Source organism: Rhinolophus sinicus, chromosome 4 (assembly GCF_057876585.1).
Source record: "Rhinolophus sinicus isolate RSI-liver-muscle chromosome 4, RSI-T2T, whole genome shotgun sequence".
NCBI lineage: Eukaryota > Metazoa > Chordata > Mammalia > Chiroptera > Rhinolophidae > Rhinolophus > Rhinolophus sinicus.
The window spans coordinates 40085682-40107050 of NC_142504.1; the positions used below are offsets into that span (position 1 = coordinate 40085682).

The following is a 21369-nucleotide window of genomic DNA, read 5'->3' on the forward strand; positions in this document are numbered from 1 at the left end:
GTTAAAAAGTAAATAGGTATTTACTTATCACATCAGAGTTCAGGCTTAAATATAAAATAATGTCACAAATATATAATATATATTTAAATTGCCATATATGTAAAATATGAAGAAAAATTAAGCCACATGTAGGTTTAAAACCTTGGAAGTGTTCTGTCCTCAGACTCTATTATCACTGAACTTCGAGAGTGTATTTTGGCAGCATTATTGGATTGATGTCCCAAGGGTTGAATTAAAATGAGACTTGCACCATATGTAGACATACAAAGTTTTGCTGTTGGATACTGCCATAAACAATATGCTACAGGCCATCTCAACCTCTTGCTTCTTTTTCTGCGGCTCCCAAGGGTAGAAGAAATATTTTTCATACAATAGGTTTTCTTTCTAAGTGGCAAGATACAGAGTAGAAATAAACATTACTGTGACAGAAGCAGATACCAGATCCCGGATATCAGAAGCTATAAAAGCGCTGGTGTGCCCACAGTGCTGAGGCAATTTTTAAATGGGGGAAACCTTATAGGCAAGAGGGAAAGGGTCTTTAAGGCTACAGCTATGTCTCAAAAATGTTCTTTTAACAATATGTTTCTAGGTAAATTTCTACTTCCTACTACATTTGTTCTATGTTTTCATATGGAAAGTAGATAAACTCCAGAATTCTGAAATGACCACCTCATAAACTTTGAAATAAACTTGAAAGTATGTTCACAGGAAATACAAATTTATTTTAAAATACAATTAGCTATCTGGATGTATTATCATATAATGCGAAAACGTCTGGATTACTTTAATGACAAAATTGATAATTCAGCTGCCAGAACTGATTAGCTTGTGTGCTAGAGATTCATTGTGCTGTAAGGAGAGGTGTGCTGGAGAGGGATTTACATTATCTGGGTCATATTTACAATTTCTAATACATGCTTGATCAGGAAACAGAATGAGAGAAGAAATTATAAGCAATTCTTCAGCACTGCATATTATCCCCCTGAAACTTGTGTCTGACTACTAGCACGTTCTAAGTGACAGAAAGGACATGATAAAATTGCACTGGTTCATTGCTCACGAGACTGAATCTATCATACAGGCTAATTTCTTAATTTCAGTTCAGCTGGTAGTTGTGGTATTTTCGAGATTGTGAATAAGAAGTCATTAATGTTACTAGAAAGTGTTTCTTTCCCCCATTATTTTTGATTATTTTTATCCTTATAGGTACATGTAACAAATGTGGAAACCCATGAATATTCTAGACCAGAGTCTATCATTTTTTTGAGTTTCCAGATTCTAAGAGTATATTTCCTGGAATTCTTTGTGTGTGTGTGTGTGTGTGTGTGTGTGTGTGTGTGTGTGTGTGTTTTCTTTTTTAAAGTTTATTGGGGTGACAGTTATTAGTAAAGTTACATAGATTTCAGGTGTACAATCCTGTAATACATCATCTATATATCACATTGTGTGTTCACCACCCAGAGTCAGTTCTCTTTTCATCACTGTATATTTGACCCCCTTTACCCTCATGTACCACCCACCTCCCCGCTTACCCTCTGGTAACCACTAAACTATTGTCTGTGTCTACGAGTTTTTGTTTCTTCATTTGTTTGTCTTGTTCTTTTGTTGTTTTCGGTTTTATATACCACATATCAGTGAAATTATATGGTTCTCAACTTTTTGACTTATTTCGCTCAGCATAATTATCTCAAGAGCACATTTGTTTCCTATTTTTCCCTTTAAAAACTGCTTAATAGGTTTTCTTTGCTTATATTAAACAGGTGAACATACTATTGAAAGTTTTATATTTAAAATTAACATTAAAAAACTGAGATTATTTTAGCCCAGTTTGCAATAATTTTTCATAATAGAAAAATAAAATCTAGGTTAGGATTTTGAGGATCATTGGGAAAATACTTTTTTTTTTTTTTTTTTTTTGCTTTTAATACAACAGATGTACTAATGATGTATTGTTAGTCGAAGTTCAATTTTGAAGACTTTCAACCAGCTTGTATACACTTACATGCGGAAAGCTATAGCAACAGGGCAGTAAAATGTTACTGCAGATCACTTGAGATTTAGCAAGAGCCTTTTATAATATTAGGTAACCTCCTGGAAATGTGATTCCATTTATTCTATCTTCACTGAGTCTAAGATATACTGCAAAGATTCAAGTCCCTGGAAATCTGCTTGCTGCCATAAACAAAAAACACATTTTTTTTTATTTTTTTATTTCTTGGTCCATCATTCTTGAAGGAAGAGGAAGATTCTTTCCCCTCTATTCCATAGATAGATAGATAGATAGATAGATAGATAGATAGATAGATAGATAGATAGATAGATAGATAACATTTATTTTTTCCGTGTAATGGAGTAACACTGAATAATATTAATAAATACAGTGTAGAAGCATTACATGTAATATCAACCTTTCCCATTAAAATGGAAAATCAAACAGAGTTGCTTAAATTTGAATATGTTCTGTGACAATTTAAAACCCAAATATTGTTTCATATTATTATAGAAAATTATATACAATATTAATACTGCCTTGATTAAAAGCATTTAGCTTTGGAATCAGAAAAAAATAAAAAAAACTCAATTCAAGTCCTACTATCCCATTTTACTTGGGCAAGTTATTTAACTTCCCAGAGACTTCACTGACTCATTTCTAAGGTGGAGATATAATGCATGGTAGGGTAGTTTAACCTTTTAAAAAAAGTTATTAACTACCTACTATGCATCCAGGAACTCAATGAGGCTTAAAACTAGTTGAGAAAAGAAAAAAAAAAAAAAAAAGTCAATGATGTTACCCATCAACAAAACAAAAGAGACACTCTCCTGGCCCTTAGGGAGCATATATTACAAAGAACAAAAAGGATAATGTTAAATAAATTAATATAAAATTGAATATATAATGATGAACTTTAATGAGTATTTTTGAAAGAGATAGAGGAGGATGCCCTGAAAGATAAATAGGGCAGAAGAGTGGATGGGGGTAAGGGGTCCCCTTTAGACACCCTCTTGCCCCTCTGCAGTATAGTCCTAACCCTGTTGCCATGGCATTACAGCCTACAAGGTGAGGTAGAGCATCAGGGTAAGAGTCTATGGTCGTCCACAAGTTGTTGCCCAGTTGCCCGCCTGACCTCACCTGCACTTGCTCTTGCACAGTTGGCTCAGCTTGGATCACCCCACTGTTTCCTCTTCAGGGCTTTTGGAATTAACACTCTCTCAGCCTACTATATCCCAGATTTCCATGTGTCTTATTCCTTGACATTGTTTAGGTCTTTACTCAAATACTATTTTCCTAGGAGGGCCTTCCCTAAACAACATTTTTTTAAATTTACAACCCCAACAAGCCCAAGCCCACCTGTATCATCCTATCCTCCTTCCATTCCTCATTCTTTTTTTTAAATTAAATTTATTGGGATGACAATGGTTAGTAAAATTACATAGGTTTTAAGGGCACAATTCCATAGTACATCATCTTTATATCACATTGTATGATCATCACCCAGAATCAGTTCTTTTTCCATCACCAGGTGGTTGAGCCCCTTTACCCTCTTCTACCATCCTCCTCTCCCCATTACCCTCTGGTAACCACTTAAGAGTTGTCTGTGTCAATGAATTTTTGTTATTTGCTTGTCTTGTTCCTTTGTATCGGTTTTATATCGCACATATGAGTGAAGTCATATGGTTCTCGACTTTTTCTTTCTGACTTATTTCACTTAGTATGACAATCTCAAGATCCACCTCATTTTCCTGCTTGGCTCTGATCATCTAATACAACATGAATTTACTTCTTTCTTTATTGTCTATCTTCCCACATGGTTGTAAACTCCCTACGGCCAAAATTTTTGTCTATTTCATTCACTGCTATAGTCCCATTGGCTAAGACAAGACCTACTGCCTAGTAAATCATCAATAAAGACCTGTCTAAGGAAGTGACATTTAAGGTGGAAAATGAATAATGCTTAGGAATAACAAAGACTAGGTGAAAGCATTCAAAGAGAAGGACATGGTGAATGGACAACCATTGAAACTAGAAAAATCTGGCTCTGGGGAAGATCTGAAAGAAGGCTGGGAGGCTGCAGATTAGAAGAGAGTTATCCTTGATGTAACAGGAGACGTGTCAGCAACCAGATCACACATAGATGAAGACTTTCACTTAGTAAAGAATAACATTTTTATAAAGAAAGGAAACAACTCACCATTTGGAAGAAAAACAAAACAAAAAAAAGAAACATGAAAACAATATATTACTTTAGCCAACTGAAACAAAGAAAGAGGAAGGAAAAAAAAAGCAAGGGGAAAAGAAAGGAGGATGGGATTTGTATTTATAAGCTCAAATTCTGAAGTATAGGTTCCTGGAATATTGGAGGTAGTGACGGAAAAGTAGAGGCAGCACGAAGTGGAAAGAATGAAAGAAATAGAAAAAATGTTATGAATGAAAGCAATACTTTATGCCTCCTTCCTCTCATGGTTCCATCATAAACACAAGGCTCCTGCTCCATCAGTCCCAATACCTTGCTCTAGCAGCTCTAATAACTTCTAGCCCTCCCTAACTTTTTAGCTCCAAAAATCTTTCTTTGTCCCCTTTGTCAGCCACTTGGCTCCTGCTTAGAGCACACTGGTCTGGAATATTCCCCAATACCTTGGACTTTGCCTAACTCTGATTCCAGAGTTAAGTGGCAGCTGCTCCACCACTAAATCCATATTGTGTATTTTTACTTACAGAATATCTTTGGGTAGCGTGAGCATATAATTTATTGTACCAATCAGGGGCTCCCAACAGAAGGGGACGCTGGCTAGAATGGCAGGCATAAGCAGAGACTGTCCTGAATCACACCTACCTTTAGGGAACAAATCCTGGTTAATCTGCTTAGTGTTGCTGCCTCTGTCGTTTGGGAGTGTCACCTCAGCGTGGAAATAGGGCATTTCTACTCCATGTACTTGGAGGAATAGCAGCAACAGCAGCAGCAGAGGCTAACACTTACTGAAACAAGGGTTATCTGTCATGCATTGTGCTAAGCACTTGGCTTTAGTCTCACACATGCATGTAATTCTATTTGTTGACTTCTAGGCCAGGGTAGAAAAAGCCAACTAAAACTTCACTTTACATTTTATCTAATGACAAATAAAATAAACCAACTGTTATATATATAATAAAAAGGCTAAAGTTTCTCAATTACTGGTTGAACTTGTTATATACTGGGGGTGCCAAAAAAAAATGTATCCACATGACTTGTATTCATCTTTTGTTATCGGTATATATTGAGTATTACTATTTTAATACAGTTTTTTTTTTCTCCTTTCTTAAAATGTGTATACATTTTTTTTGGCACCCTCTGTATATGCCATTTGAAAAAGAAATTACTTTCCCCGCCAAGGAAGTCCTCCCAATGTTTTCTACAACTACAGGAAAAGCTTCCTTATGATGGACTCAGCTGTCCCATAGTATAATTCAATGCAGCCTTTTTGAGACATACAGTCAATTCTTGTTATTCATGATAGTTAATATTCTATAAAGTCACTGCTAATACTGAATTAATGAATACTGAACCATTGTTCCTATGGGAAATACAGGGTTAGCTTTCTATAATTTTTTGGTCACAGATTTGTCATCGGCTGTTCAATACATAACCTCGTTTTAGATGTGTTTCTGTTAAAGACACATTATATAATAATATATATTGTTCATTCATTAACATGGAACTCACAGCCAACAACACTGTAACTCATGCATGAACAGAGCTTATTTAACAGTTATTTTCTCCATAAGGCACAGCCTTTCTGAGCTTAGGAATACTAACTAGACGGCATTTCAGCACCTTTGCTTAGGGGCTGTTTTAAACTGCAAAATCAGCAACAAAAAGCGCAACATTGTGTAAAAGGTGGTACAAAATAGACCATAAAAGGACACTTATTTACATTATGAGAGCTAACACAAGTAGGCAAAGCACCACTTTGTTGAACCTTAGCTGGAGACCTATACATCTGGAGGCTAAATTTTTCACGGCTCTGTGCATGTATGCAAATGACCATAAAAAGCACCATGATATTGAGCTGGGTATCACAGATAGATCTTCTGAGTAGACAAATTTGCAAATACAGAATGCATAAATAATGAGGAATCCACAAACAGCAAGGCTCAACTATAAATTTAGTCATGGCACTCCTCTGCTTAAAAATGTGGTTTCTTAATTACATTTGGTTAATTCCACCTGCCAAACATTTTTGCCAGGCCCTGCATCATGTCCCCTTGCCAACCTTTTTAATTTCTTCTCAAAAGTCCTCCTGGTTCATTATACTCAAGCACATTGACTTTCTATGTATTAACGGCTCCTGCCTAAATCTATTCTTCCAGCTCTAGCCTTTTCCTTAGCTCAGAGCCATGGAGTCATGTCTGCAATTCCATATCAGAATTCCTTGGTTCAGATGCCTAAGGAGCAGCTCAAACTTAACACAAACAAAACAGAAATCTTGGCATTTCCTCTCAGTTCTGCTCCTCCCTCAGTCTTCTCCATCACAGTAAATGTCACCACCAACTATCCATGAGATGCTCTGGCTACTTCAGTCATCTTTCTGGGCCTACTCACGCCAACCTTATCCCTATCTCTGAGGCTTGGCGTTTCCTCTTTCAGCAGATGGGAGCTCTTTTTATTCCAGCATTTTCAAGGGTATTTGCTTTACCTTCAGATCAAACGCCACATACTTACTGATTCCTTTCGTCCAATTCATACTATCATATCAACTTGTTTTATTTTCTTCATAATAGCATATCTTACTACCTGAAATTCTTGGTTCATATATATATACTTTTTTTTTTTTTTTTAATTGCCTTATTCCATTTGGATGTATTACCTTGGAAGGCAGCAACTTTTACTCCTTTACGATCTCACTTCCCTCACTTAGAACAGGCCCAGGACACAATAGACCCTCTGGCATCTGGTGCTACCTGATCTTTTTCTAGGGCATCACCTGCACAAACACTTTTTGCCCCAAAGCCATTACACTCACCCTTTCCTAGGCATGGACTGGGCAACCATGAATCATTCTTCAGATATCATCTGAAATGTCACTTCTTCAGTGAAAGCTTCCCAAATATCCATTCTAAACCTGTCTCCTTGCTTACCTGTCAGTGTCTTTCATGTGACACCCTGCCCATTTGTATTTATAAGATGTTTTTACTTGAGTAACAACTATCTTATCCACTGATTTAGGGGATGGAAAACTATGGCCCATGGACTAAATTTGGTCCACTGCCTATTTTGATAAATAAACCTTTATGAGAACGCAGTCACGCCTGTTTGTTTACGTATTGTCTATGGCTGTTTTTGTTCTACAACAGCAGAGTGGAGTTGTAACAGAGACCATATGGTTATCAAAGCCTAAAATATTTAGCATCTGGACTTTATAGACCCCTTTCCTAGCCTATAGGCTCCTCGAGGTCAGTGATTCTCTTTTAGTCGCCATTGATACTGAATACCTAATATAGTCCCATGCATAGTTGGTACTGAGCTATTATTTTTTGAATGAATGGTGAATGACTTAATGTTGGAAATAATGTGATTAAGAATATTTTTATATTCAAAAATAAAGTATTTTTGTGAGTGAAGTTGTTTTTTAAATTCCTCTCTAAATTACTTGATCCTAATTCTTTGAAATAGATTAATTTCCCATTATTTTTATTTGTTACATAGCACTAAATAAACACAGATTACTTCACCTAGTAGATATCTAACTATTGCTGAAATGCTAAATAGAAGTCTTGTGTGAGTATTTTGGGGCCCTTATTAAATTCACAGGAAGTACTAAAATGTGGTGAGTTTAGTTCTCCTGTATCATTGTTGGCATGTAGGCATCACTCCCTACTTTTTTCGGTATGGCACTGCTATAGAGTATTTCCAATACTATTCCAAATCACATTTCCCCCCATTTTTGTATAGAGTTATTGTGTATTATTTGAGGTTGGGTTTTTTCTGCCACACTCACTACCTTGAATTTGACCCATTTAAACTTTGTTCAGTTCATTTCTCTCTGCTTTTCTAATTTGCCATATTCATTTTAAATACTGAATCTGTCTTCCATGAGTAGCGCTGTCTTTATTCTCTTCAGAAGATTGAACTCATCTACAAATTTGATGAGCCTATTCTATATTCCATTTTCCAGGCCATTGAAGAAACACTTAAGCAGCCCTGGAACCAAAGGTGACCCCTTCAAAATATCACTTGTTATATCTTCCTGGGCTGACCCTTATTCATAAGTAACCTTTCTCTGGGTATGGACAGCTGTTCAGTCCACTGACTTTGTTGGGAAAAAGTAGCAGAGCAGCAAAAAGTACTCAGGAAAAATATTTTGCCTTCTGATTCACTAAAATAATGCAGAAAAAAATGTGGATGATGCTGTTTAGCAATTGAATCTCTTTTATACATGGAGAATTATACTTTTTGTTTATGTAGTCAACTCTGCAGTGTGGCATTTCCTAAATACTGTGATTAGACAGAGAGTTGGTCACCTTTGTTGGTCAAAATAATTGGTCTGTTTTGTCACAGAACAGTATCTATTTTCAAGTCTTCTTTGTATCTGTATTGTCTGTCCCCTGTGTTTGAGTAATTACCAAGTCCTATTCGTCATACTATTCCTTGGCATTTTCCTTTGCTCTGTTGTTACACTTAGAGACTCAGCTGAAGCCATCACTACCCCTGGCCAAAGTACTGGCACAAATTCTTCACTGAGGATAATCTTACCTCTAAACTCTTGTGATTCTCTCAGAGGGAAATGTCTTGTCAAATACTGTTTCATGTTTCCCAGTCTAAGGAACTGTAAGTGACTTCCGTTTGTCCCTCGAAATAAAACAAACCTCCTAATATGGCATTTGGGACCTTCTACTTGTTAATTTTTACTCCCCAGACTTTAAAGCTCAATTTATGTAAAGTGTCCTGATAGCAAGTACAGCTAACAATTCAGTGTCTCCATAATCACCAACATTATTTTACAATAACATTTGCTGGTAACTTAGAATATGCTTTTATTAGCAATATTATTTTTCCAATCTGCTCACCTTTACCAATGTAATATTAACTACTTTTTGAAGTATTCCCAATCTTTCTGTCATTTACAACTGGTTATATACACTCTCTATAATATTATAATCATCCATTGATCTATATTACTGATGAATTATGCATTTATCTTATTAGCCTCTTTGGATCCTTTAGAATATCAGAGTAAACCAAAAGAAGAGCCAAGATACATTGTATATTTTAAGTGGGCTTTACTGACTAAAAATAAATAATAATGATAATATTACTATATTACTATCGCTGATAATCATCACCACTAAAAGGGGAAAAAGAGACACTTAAATATGTGTTACCTAATACGCTTATAAATTCAGAAAACCAATTATCTTAGGACAGTTTAAAAATTACTAATAATTTAAGTGCAATATAATTGTCTTTTATGGACTGTGTTAATAAAATTTCAACTTATATTCAACCCACTGTATATAGTAGACTTGCATATAGTAGATGCTCAATAAAACTCTGTTGAATGGAGAATTATTTGATTGTGAATGTAAGGTTATAAAGGTATATGTTTCTAACTCCATTTTCCTATATTACAAATGTGTACAGGGAACTGACAGAGAAGAGAGAACAAAGAAAAGTTGTAGAAATGCTATGTTTACATAGCACCAATTAAATATTTCACTCTGGTAGCATGATGGTAGTTTTTGAGAGTTATTGAAGATTAGTTAATAAGGGAAAGTAGGATTCATAAAAGTATGCATAGTGATTTCTAAATTTAAAGAACATGGTTAGAAAAAATTACTTTCATTCCTTAAGCAACAACAGAGTACAAAATAAACTTTACATGGACATTGATGCAAAAATATTTAACATATACTAAATATTCAATTAATATTTAAAAGTGCTGATGATGGTAAAGACTGGAATTGTTTGAACAAGAATAGACTTTCTGTAAAAAAAATTTTAAACGACAAAAAAACAAAAGAAAACATTTATATATTTATGGATAATACAAAGTATTGACAAACAATTCATTTTTTTATAAACATGCTATTGCTAAAATAAAGATATAAGGACACTTTGATGAGTTTCCTAGAAATCTTATTAGAAAGAGTTTACTAATTGATGATTGGTTCAAAACACATATTATAATAAAGATTTTGTTCATTATCGCTCTATGAAAATCTGGATTTACTAAATAGGTTGTACTGCCTTGTATTTTTCTATCACATAAATAAAATGACACCTGCAATATGCCACTGTGAAATGTTAATAGTATTGCAGAGTGATTATTTGAACAATGAAAACCAGCTTTCACTCCCCCGATACTTCCTGCCTAAAGAATTTTTAACATTTGCTTTAGTTTTTTTCATATTCCTTCAGTCCTCTCTATAAAGCAATGTCTAAATATGTATAATCATAATGTGCTGTAGTAAACTTCACTAAATCATGTGGCAAGTTTTAAATCTTGGTGATAGAAAAAAAGTTTCTTTTACATAAGGTTATAGAAATGTTCTTAAAGTATGTAAATACAGTTAGTAATCTTTTTTCTAATCTGTACAAGGTTGAAAGTAAAGATTAATCAATCATTCTTGATAGGCAGTGTTAGCAAGTAAAGCTAGATATATGCATACAATGGAATATAATTATAAAAATTAGCCCAGATTAGTGGGCAATGTAACATGTTTCTAATGACTTGGAGTGTTACCATCTGTCTCTATCACTTTTCAGCTGAGTGACTTCTGGTAAATTATTTAATGTCTTGTAGCCTCAGTTTCCTCACTTATAAGATTGGGTAAGAGTGGTAGCTAATTCATAAAGAGTAGATATGAGGAATACATGAGTTAATACTTGTATTCATTTCCCAGGGCTGCTCTCACAAATTGTTGTAAACATGGTGTCTAAAAACAACTGACATGTATTTTGTCACGATTATGGAGGCCAGAAGTCCAAAACTGAGGTGACTGTAGGATTGGTTCCTTCTGGAGGCTCTGAATGAGAATCTCTTCTGAATCTTTATCCTAGGTTCTGGTGGTTCCCAGGAATCCTTGACATCATTTGGGAGGTAGACACATCCTCAATCGTTGCCTCTGTTTTCATACAGCATCCTCCTCTGTGTATCTCTGTCTCTTCTCTTCTTCTTATACGGATACCAGTCATTGGATTTAAGGCCCCAAATCCAGAATAATCTAATTTCAAAATCCTTAGTATGATTACATCTGAAAATAACCCATTTCAAAAAAAGTTTACATTCTGAGGTTCCTGGTGAACATGAATTTTGGGGGACCCTAGTCAACCCATTACAAGTACTAAGAACAGGGCTGTCACAGAGTAAGTATTCAGTCAGTTTATAAGAGTGAAACAATTGGAACAATTTAAATAACTAATAGTAAGAAAATGAATATATAAATTATATGGCACATGCTAAACTGTATTACAGTGATTAAATAATGAGCATAATATATTTGGATCAGCATGAATAAATCTAGAAAGCGTAATATTGGGTTTTAACAAGTAAATGTCAAAACCCAAGGTATATTATTAATGCAAATTAATAAAATTGCATTTTAAGCCTACAAATACCAATTCATAAGTATTGAGTCTGGTGTGAGAGGAGGAGCATAGGACTGGGAAGAAGAAAGAATAACTTCAATAATGTTTGAAATAATTACTCTTAGAATATGATTTGCAATTTAATTTACAACAGCATCAAATAAAATAAAATACTTAGGAATAAACTTAAGCAAGAAGGCAAAGATTTATATGCTGAGAACTACAAACATTGCTGAAAGAAATTAAAGAAGACACTTATAAATGGAAAGACATCCTATGTTCATGGATTGGAAGACAATATTGTTATATGTCAAAAATACCCAAAGCAATATACAGATCTAATATAATTTCTACTCAAATTGCAATGACTTTTTGTTTTCAGAAGTAGAAAAATCAGTTCCCAAATTCACATGGAATTTCAGGGGCTCCAAATAACCAAAACAATGTTGCATAAGAACAAAGTTTTTGGTCTCACACTTCCTGCTTTCAAAACTTATTACAAAGCTTTAATAATCAGAACAGTGTATGCTGGCATAAAACAGACATAAAGACCAATTAGAGAACTCAGAAATAAAGACTCACATGTATCATCAAATAATATTCAACAAGGGTGCTAAGATTATTCGATGGGAAAAGTACACTTTTTTTTAACAAATGGTGTTGGGAAAACTGAATATCCACATGTAAAGGAGTTAAGTTGGCCCCTTACCCAATACCATATACAAATACTAATGCAAAATGGATTAAAGACCTAAGTGTAAAAGCTAAATCTATAAATCTCCTAGAAGAAACCATAGGGAAAATCTTAATGACATTGGATGTGGCAATGATTTCTTGGATATGACAATAAAAACACAGGCAACAAGATAAAAAATTAGATAAATTGGATTGCACAAAAATTTAAAACTTTTGTGCATCAAAGGACACAATTATCGGAGTGATAAGATGACCCACAAAGTAGGAGAAAACATTTTCATTTCTTCTAATATAAACATTCAGTTCTTTCTTATGTTGACAATACTTGAGTGAAGCATCTTAATGAAATATCTTGGTAAATATAATATTCCTAAAAAAAAAAAAAATCACATCAGGTTGTGTAATACAAGTTTGTGAAATTAACCTTTTAATATAATCAATGCAGTCAAATAAATGCCATTTAGATAATTTTTGACAGGTTCCTAACATTTTTAAAATTTAATCTAATTGATATTTGAGTTAGTTACTGGTTGATACACATAAGTATCTAATACAGATATGCCTTAGATACATTTGTCTATATATACGTCTATGTATTAAAAACATCTAATTATTAAAAATGTCTAGTTATATAATTTCAATATAGTATTAAAATCATGCAGATTTAAATTGGGTTGGAAGTTCATTGACTTGACTGACCAAGTTTCATTAATTAAATGCTCCTAATTTGCTTTATTACATAGATCAGCATCACTTCTTTTTCTGTCACCTCATAGACATACTGTCCCAAATCTAGTTCATCATTCATTCATTCATTCATTCATTCATCTTAAAGTCAATACTTCACAAAATCCATCTTAAAATTGTTTCTTCCCCAACTATTCTATTTCTCCAAAATGCATTCTTCAAATCAGTTAATAAGAAAAAGACTTTTAGTTTCCTATCCAATGTATTTACCCATATTGCTCAGTAACAGACTCCTGATTTATATTCCAGGTAGTTAAAATTACCACATCAAACTTCCTTACAGCTGTGAAACCAATATTAAATAACCAAACTTGCTGGGTGGACCACTATGAATTTGCCCTTAAAGGAGGCTGAACAACTGGTATGAGTCCCTTTTTACCCTTCCCACCTTCCTTTTGGTCATCACAAAAACAATGACCAGAATTTCAGCAGCTACTTTGTGACCTTGAAAATTACATTTATTAGCCCAGAATGGCAGAGCAGAAAGAAAGAAGCTAGATCTCTAATGGCTTGAAAAACAGTACCTTGCAAAACTTGTAATGTTACTTCTGGATTTCTCTTATTTGAGTAAAAAAGAAACATTCAATAAATATTGATCTTGTTAAATCCACTATTATTTTCTGTTACTTCTAGGGTTAATTTTCACTCAACCTCTTTATTCATGTCGAATTAGATACAAAGTTTCATTGCTTCTTGCTTTGAAATTCCTTTTGAAGCCAAGTATTTTTTGTTTGCTATTTTTCCCCCCAGTGTTATTATCATTAACCAAGTCCATTTGGTCACCCTAAAATAATCAAATTCAGTAAGCTTTCTGATAAATATTATGAGAATTATTAAGATATATAGACATTTGAAAAATATTTATGACACCTGTACTAGGGAATCCGGGACACAGAAATTATGATTACCTCACCCCAAGCTTATATTCATTTCATTGTATAAAGTTCCAGTTTAGTGATCTGATCACACTTAAACTTCACAAATAGGGTTGTAATCCCAATTTTTAAATTAGGTTTGGAGAAATTAAATTACTATTAAGTGATGGAATCGGGATTTAAATCAAAGACTTTTTAAACCCCACCTCTTCTATTGAACCACAGGCACATGGCATGAACACAGGGGAAGACATGGTGATGGATTTTAATGAGCGCTAGAGTATATTAGTCTGTAGGATTAGTCCTATGCAGACAACAGCGATGATGAAAAATGTAGGTCAGTGCCTGAGTTATTGCAGCACACTCAAAGGCTGGCTTGCCTTTTCTAATCCCTTCCATTTAATAATTCCAAAACATATTTATCATGCCAGGCCCTTACCAGAAAACTTCCAATAATGTTTCTTTGTTCTCAGTCTTGGCTGTCCCCAACTTTTCTTCATGATTTCCCAATGCAAACTATTTGACAGAGATTGTTTTTGTCATCATTTCTGAACTGTGGAATATCCTTGTCTACTTCTGAATTCATGCACTCCTCAGTGATCTCTCATTTTTCTAACCTCTTACTAAGTTTATCTTCTGTATCATTCTTTCTGACCATAAAATCTTACTTAATTTGTTGTATGTGTATATTTTCATCTCAAGTTGTTTGTGAAATGTTTTAGGGTCAAACGTTAGGTCTTGCTTTGCTTCTCTATGAAGTCTACCTCCGTGATAGCTTATAGAAGCATCTATAGTTGTGGAGCCAAGTTAAAAATTTCCTGACAAATCTTGAAGGGTGGTAAAAATCATTATTTTATTTTTTCATTCTAGACTTTTAGCATTTGGATTAATTGATTCACAAACATTTTCTAATTTACATGTATAGTTCACAGTACTGGCCTAAACACAATTATAGAGTTGATATAACTACATTTTAAACCTCTCTCCTTTTATTTACATTTTCTTCTGTTCCTCTGTCCCTCACCTCCAACCTTTGCCTAATGTTGTGTTTACCCAGGTATGCCTTTATCTAACCCTCTTTGGCTTACCCTTCTCATAGGGATGTGTGGCATTAAGGACCTCAGCCAGAATGGAGCTTTTATTATGGCTCCTGTTCCGTTTTTGACACCCAAACTACTTTTATTCCCTAAGAAAACTCTTCTGTAATACACTTGTCCTTTGAAATGTGTTTTATACTAGACTTCCAGTGACCACTAGCTAAGGTCCTAAATTAATCCAGAGGATAAAGATGAAATTGAGAAAATATTCAAAGTAGTAACTTTTGTCTTCCTCCTAGATTACTAACATTTTTAACACAGTAAAATATTTGGAGAAACTGTTCTTCACATTGACTAGAAAGATATTTTATGGAAAATATTCAATACTGACCAGTATTGGCAATGTTTTGTGCTTTAGAATTCTACAAATCATGCCTAGTCTCACAAAAGGACATGCCCTTAAGTATTTGTTGAATTCTTAATTATTCATACCCAACTGACTAATCTCTATATAGTTTTTTTAAAGATCTTCTCATTGAGATATAACCTCTGCTCTAATTCTATGTGTTCTATCTTATTGATAATTTACCCTATGTTATTAAAATAATATAATAAAATTAGTAGAATACAAATACGTTGGGCCATACACATTTTCATTTTCTGCCTAAATGCATAATGATGTATTTTAGAACTGATAATCAACAACAACCAAAAATCACTTTTCCCATCTCCTAGAGCTGGTGAATCAACAAAACATGAAACTTTCTGCCCCATCTTCTCTTTAGATATAATTGCACCCACCTAAACAACACTGGGAATAAAAAAAAATAAAAAAAAATAAATAAAAACTTCTGTGCAAAAGAGACAGTAGATCCCATGCTTTAAAGAGTTTTGCAAGTTGTATATACTTAGATTAACAATGAGGTAGAAAATATAAGGATACAGAGTATTTTTGAAGATAATCATATAAAGTGTATTTACATTTAAGTGTTGAAGCAGTTGTTTTTGTTTTGTTTTGTTTAAGTAATGCCAACTTTGTACTAGGTTATCAGCACTGTTTTTTTTATTATTATTATTACCTTAATCTCAGAAATCAGCAGTATGGAATTAAAGTTATTAACCATTTCAGCTTTAAAATCTTGATCCAAGTGAGATATATGTTTTAAAAAATTATCAACTCTTGACCCAGATAGTTAAACATACCATGGATTTGGATTCAGTGGCATCATATCTTAAATATTTAAGCAAATGTATCAAACAGAAATATTTGTACATCATTTTTAACAAAATATTTTTATATTGAATTGGAAATGACAGATCACATTTGGAATTTATTAAAACAATCTTATTAATAAAAACTTCACAGCCACTGCAAGCATAGTCACACTAGTAAAACTAAAGGGGAGACTATGTGTAATGGGGATGATGAGAAACCCAATAGAAGCAGGGGAGGAAATCAGAGACAAATTGGTAGGCAAATCATGATTTTTTTTTCTTTTCTAAACAAAGAAAATAGCAAGGACTAGATAATTAGTTCATAAATTAAATACCATTTTGTATACAGGGCTATCTTGAGAATAAGTTTATATGACAGGATGTGAATAAACATAGAAATAAATCAAAATAAAATCTGTATGCTTCTCCAAATTTTCTCCAAACTTTGGTATATAAGTTAGACGGAAAACTCCCCAGGACTTTTCTTGGGATGTTTCCAATATGTCCCATTTTCAGCCAAGATAGGGAAAAAAAAATCACAATAAAAGTAGTCATGGAATTTTATGTGACACCATGGAAATGTAGTTTTGTTTGTTTTTCCAATGAAAATTTTTGAAACCTGAAAACAATAAATTTTAGCTGAAGTACATAAAACAGATTTCAGATAGTCACAGGTAAGCTTTAATGTAATTTTCTTAAATCTAATTAAAGAAAAATAACATTAATTGCTCTCCTATAAAATATTTCTAAAGGCAATTCGGTATTCTTCCATTAGTATATGTTCTAATACTTGAATATCAATCTATGCCTATAATGTCTTGGACATATATAAACCCTCATACATGAATATATGCACTCACACACAAATACACACTCTAAAATAATCATGCATTGTTCAAAATGCCCTGTCCTCATGTAGCAGCTCTATACAAACCATAATTGTGAACCATTTAGTACTCTTCCAGTTGCATTGACACCTTGGGTTATATTTAAATCACAACCTATTTTTTTTCCAGTATTATTGTTACTCTTTGTTTCTCTCTATCTTTTTCTTGGTACTCTATCCCCATTTTTACCTCATCTTATACTTTTTCGTCATCACTTTTTAATATTTTCTTTGTATTTATTCTTGAATTTTGAAACAGAGTCATTCTTATTCTTTGGTTTTGAATGGAATGATGAGGAGGACACATTTGCTAACTGTTTAGCCTGATTATTATAAATATTCAAAGTGTTGAGAACTGTGAGTAAACGTGGATGTCAATAATCTGTCATATAACATACAATTATGCTATTATTCCCAAACAGAGTTTTGTTTATCTTTTGCAAAATTTTAATTAAATATACATCTTATTACGTAAATAAAATTTTCATGGAAGCATAACTTTATTTTCAAATGAATTTCCCCTATCTCCTTTGTTTCCAGAAATGAAGTGAGAAGGTTTAGGTGTTTTTTTTTCCCCCCATATACTAAGTGACATGATTTTGTCACTGAGGAAATTAGCTTCTATTAGAAGTAAAGCATTTATTATAAAGAAATGGTAAAATATAAAAGGGAGAATACGAAAGTAACACTCAAACAATACATTTTAGCTAATTTAGAGAAACATGGAAATGGGTTGAAAATTAATAGTTTATTCATTGATTGATTGAAATTCTTAAATTTCAGTCTCATTCTTCCTTCTACTAATTTGCTGCAGACCAATTAGGAATATTAAGAAACATTTTCTCAAATGAGTTTTAACTATAAGAAAATATGCCAATAAGTTATTTTTTTAAATACATGTTCTTAAGTAAGGCTTACCCTCATTGATCCTTAGCGCCCTTACTGGAACTTTTATTGGTGGGCTGGATGATATTTCTATTACCTGTTTGGATACACAAAGCTAGAGAATTTAAATCTAAGTTATAACTACCCAGAGAAACAAAAGGAGGGTTTTTTGTTTTCGTTATTTTTCCAATTTTTCTGTAAAAGAATTCAATGATCATCATATTATTTTGTGCAGGATACAAATTATTCTGCATAGAGACTATGGTGAAAAGTGAGGATTCTAGAGTCAGATCCAATGGAATCATGCTGCCAAGTCATAACAAGTGTGTGATCTTGGGTAGGGTAACTTTGCCAACTCTTCCCCCCATTTCTAAAAAAGAAAAAAGTTATAATAACAGTAGTATAGACCCCAAAGTGTCTTTGTAAGACTCAAAAGAGATGATGCATGTAGAGTTCTTCGCATAGTTTCTGGCATGATGTAGCAACCGTTCAATCATCATCATAATTGTTAATCATAGTAGCTGCGCACTATTTAACATCGGAAAGTAGTTCTCAACAACATGGAGAATAGCTCAAAGAGTGCTGCTTTGTGAAAGTTAATTATAATCATTCTGATTACTTGCACATTTCTGATTATCCAAGAGTGTGACACAGAAAGCCCTAAAATTTCTATGAGTTAAGGTGCCTGAGATAATATGTGGTATGCAGAAATATCTACCAGAGGACATTTTTTTCCCTAACAATTGGCTTCAACCACCTTTTTAAAAAATGTCCAATTGCAGAATGTCAGTCTGCTTGACAGCATAAATCTCCTTAAAGCAATTTAATTCAGATTAAAAAGATAACCTTGGCTTATATAGCAGAAAGAGGGATCTATTTCAAATCCATTTCGTGAACACTATCAATAACCCACTATGACCCATGATTGAGTAGTTTTAATTAAATTCAGTTAGGGTATTGGGGGCAGGGTGCTTCATTTACTCCTTCATTAATAGTTAAAGTGAATATTATAAATGCCTCTATAACTTTTGTAGCTTGAACATCTTTCTTTTTTATTGAATTTATTGTTTTCCTTGCTATCAAGCAATACCATTTGGGGAACTCTGGTTCCCAGGAGCTTTAATGCTATCCCACTTCCAGCACTATAAAACAGAGGCCTGCTGTTTTAATCACGCCTCTCTCTCTCTCAATGTTGTTTGCGCCCTGGTACAACCCATCTGCCTTGAATCTAGTGCTCCGCTGGGGCTGCACACATCTGCCAGCCAGACTACCTTCGTACACAATTACTCAATCCACCGTAAGGCTCTTTAATAGGAAACAAGTGTGACAACGGCAAGCCTCTTTTTTTTTTTTTTTTTTTCCTCCTCCCTCTTAAACCACAGAGTCAAATAGTTCTAATAGAGATGAAGCTTGATAGATCCGCCCAGGTGTAGGTGAAATGGTAGAGCCTCGGGGGTAATAGATGCTGTGCTCTCATGCTGAAGTTTAGCACTTTGTCCTGACCGGCTCGCCAGCAGCAGTGCAATGCTCTGCTCCTCGTCCAGTTACAGAGTCAACACGCTTCTTGCCGCTCACATTTATGCCTAATCCGGAGGGCAACCTGGAGCTAGGTAAGAACAGCACAGCAACCCTTTTCCTTCAACGCATGGACAAAGGACAGCAAATGCGGTGAGTGGAGTATTTATCTTTCCTTCTTTTACTTGGCAATTAATTAAGAATGTTTACTCTCAGGGAATCCTCTCAAGACTGTGCAAAAGTGAACTAGCAAAACGCCTGTGTTCACAACCCTGTGGATTTCCTCTTGTTTCGTTTTGCATGGTGCCTTGGTACTGTCACTGAAGCTGCAATACTCTGTGAGTGACTTCCCCATGCAGAAAGTCTCGGAACTAAAATGTGGGGCCAATAATATTGCTAATTCATTCCTGTAGCCTGGCATATGATCTGCTATTTCTGGGTGAGTGTCCTTTATTACTGTCAAAAACAATGGTGGCAAGTGTTTTGTCACACTTCTGAGAATAGAAAATAGTCTTTAAGAAGCACATACTCTTCCTGAAAGTGGATTTCAACTTTTACACATAACTGTATTGTTGTATCACTATTCATACATTAATGTGAGGAATTTGCTTGTAATTTTTTTCTTAACAAATCCATTCTACAGATCAATCCATTACTAAAGAAGATCCTAAAAACTCTAAAGCCATTATTAGGTTGTAGCAGCAATGCCAATGATAATGAATTTTTAAAATAAACAAAACAAAACAAAATGTCATTTATCTAATAGCATAGAAAAAGATATTAAAACCAGATGTAGGAAATCTCAACTTTGACTTTTTGGTCTTTCATGCTTGGTTTAAAGCAGCCTTCACATTGCGTTTACTTTGCATTTACAACTTTAGCTTCACCATTAAACTATGTTTGAACTTGAAGTTCAGATTTGATCTAAGTACAGCCCTGTTCCTTGAGCCCCCTACTCTTATTTTTTACTTGGCTATGGGGAATCTTTTTACTACTATACCATATATCCTGAACTGTGTTAACAAGCTAACTTGGTGGTGGACTTTTTCAGGTGGAATGTCAGCCAATGTGAAAGAATGTATTTGCTGCTCAAATGTATGATGTTTTATGTAAGAAATAAACACATGGGATGTATGCCCTGACAAAGACTCAGTGATGATTCCTAAATTCAGCCCACCAAATATTGCACAAAGATGATCATATTTTTAAAAGGATGCAATAAAAACTGTCAGCATGTCATATCATCATGCTGTAGTCATTTGAGGTGTGTTTTTTTTCATATTTAGGGTTTGTTTAGTTTTTTGTTTTTTGTTTTTGGAAAAATTACTCTGGAAAGCATTGTCATCTCAAAAAACAATGCACCTATACAGAGTACATAAACAGGTGAAATTAGATAAAACACTGTTGCATTGTTTAATTCCCCACTGGCCAATGTTTTTGTTTTCTAACTATTACAGATGGACATTATTGATACTTACGGTTTAAAAGCCATGACAGTAGAATCCTGATGACTCCTTTGTGTATATTCAGAAATGATTTAGCTTGGATAAAGTTGCTGCTATGAGAGGTTTAATTAATTACTGCTAGTTAAATATATCTCTTTAAGAATTACATCTGACATTACTGATGGTGGAGTAAAAGCAGTTTAAAAGTCATTCTTCATGAAATACTTAACCGACAATTGTTGGATTGAATAGCGGTCAATGTCTACCCCCTACAGGGAGAGAATCTAATTTCACTGTGCCTTCCCCGGTACATGAATGCTATGGAGTACAGTTCACACATATGAATGCTGTAACCCTCTCAGTGACTCCAACAAGTGCCCCTTAATGAAAAGGTCAGCCCTGTGATTAATAGGAAGCCAGTTTGAAAGGCCGGACCTCACTTCAGCACTGCATTTAGATTTGCTTCTTCTTGATTTATTTCATTTGCCGTTCAAAGTACAATAA

General features: G+C 34.1%; 1 protein-coding gene across 2 annotated transcripts in view; it reads left to right on the top strand.

The window, feature by feature from the left end:
• The first annotated feature begins 19277 nt into the window (after nt 1-19277).
• SEMA3A (semaphorin 3A) overlaps nt 19278-21369 on the top strand; it is a 458699-nt gene continuing 456607 nt past the window's right edge. For both annotated transcript variants that reach the window (XM_088797782.1, XM_074340665.2), the window contains exon 1: nt 19278-19573. The gene's annotated coding sequence lies outside the window, so the exon portion shown is untranslated. The remainder of the gene's footprint in view (nt 19574-21369) is intronic.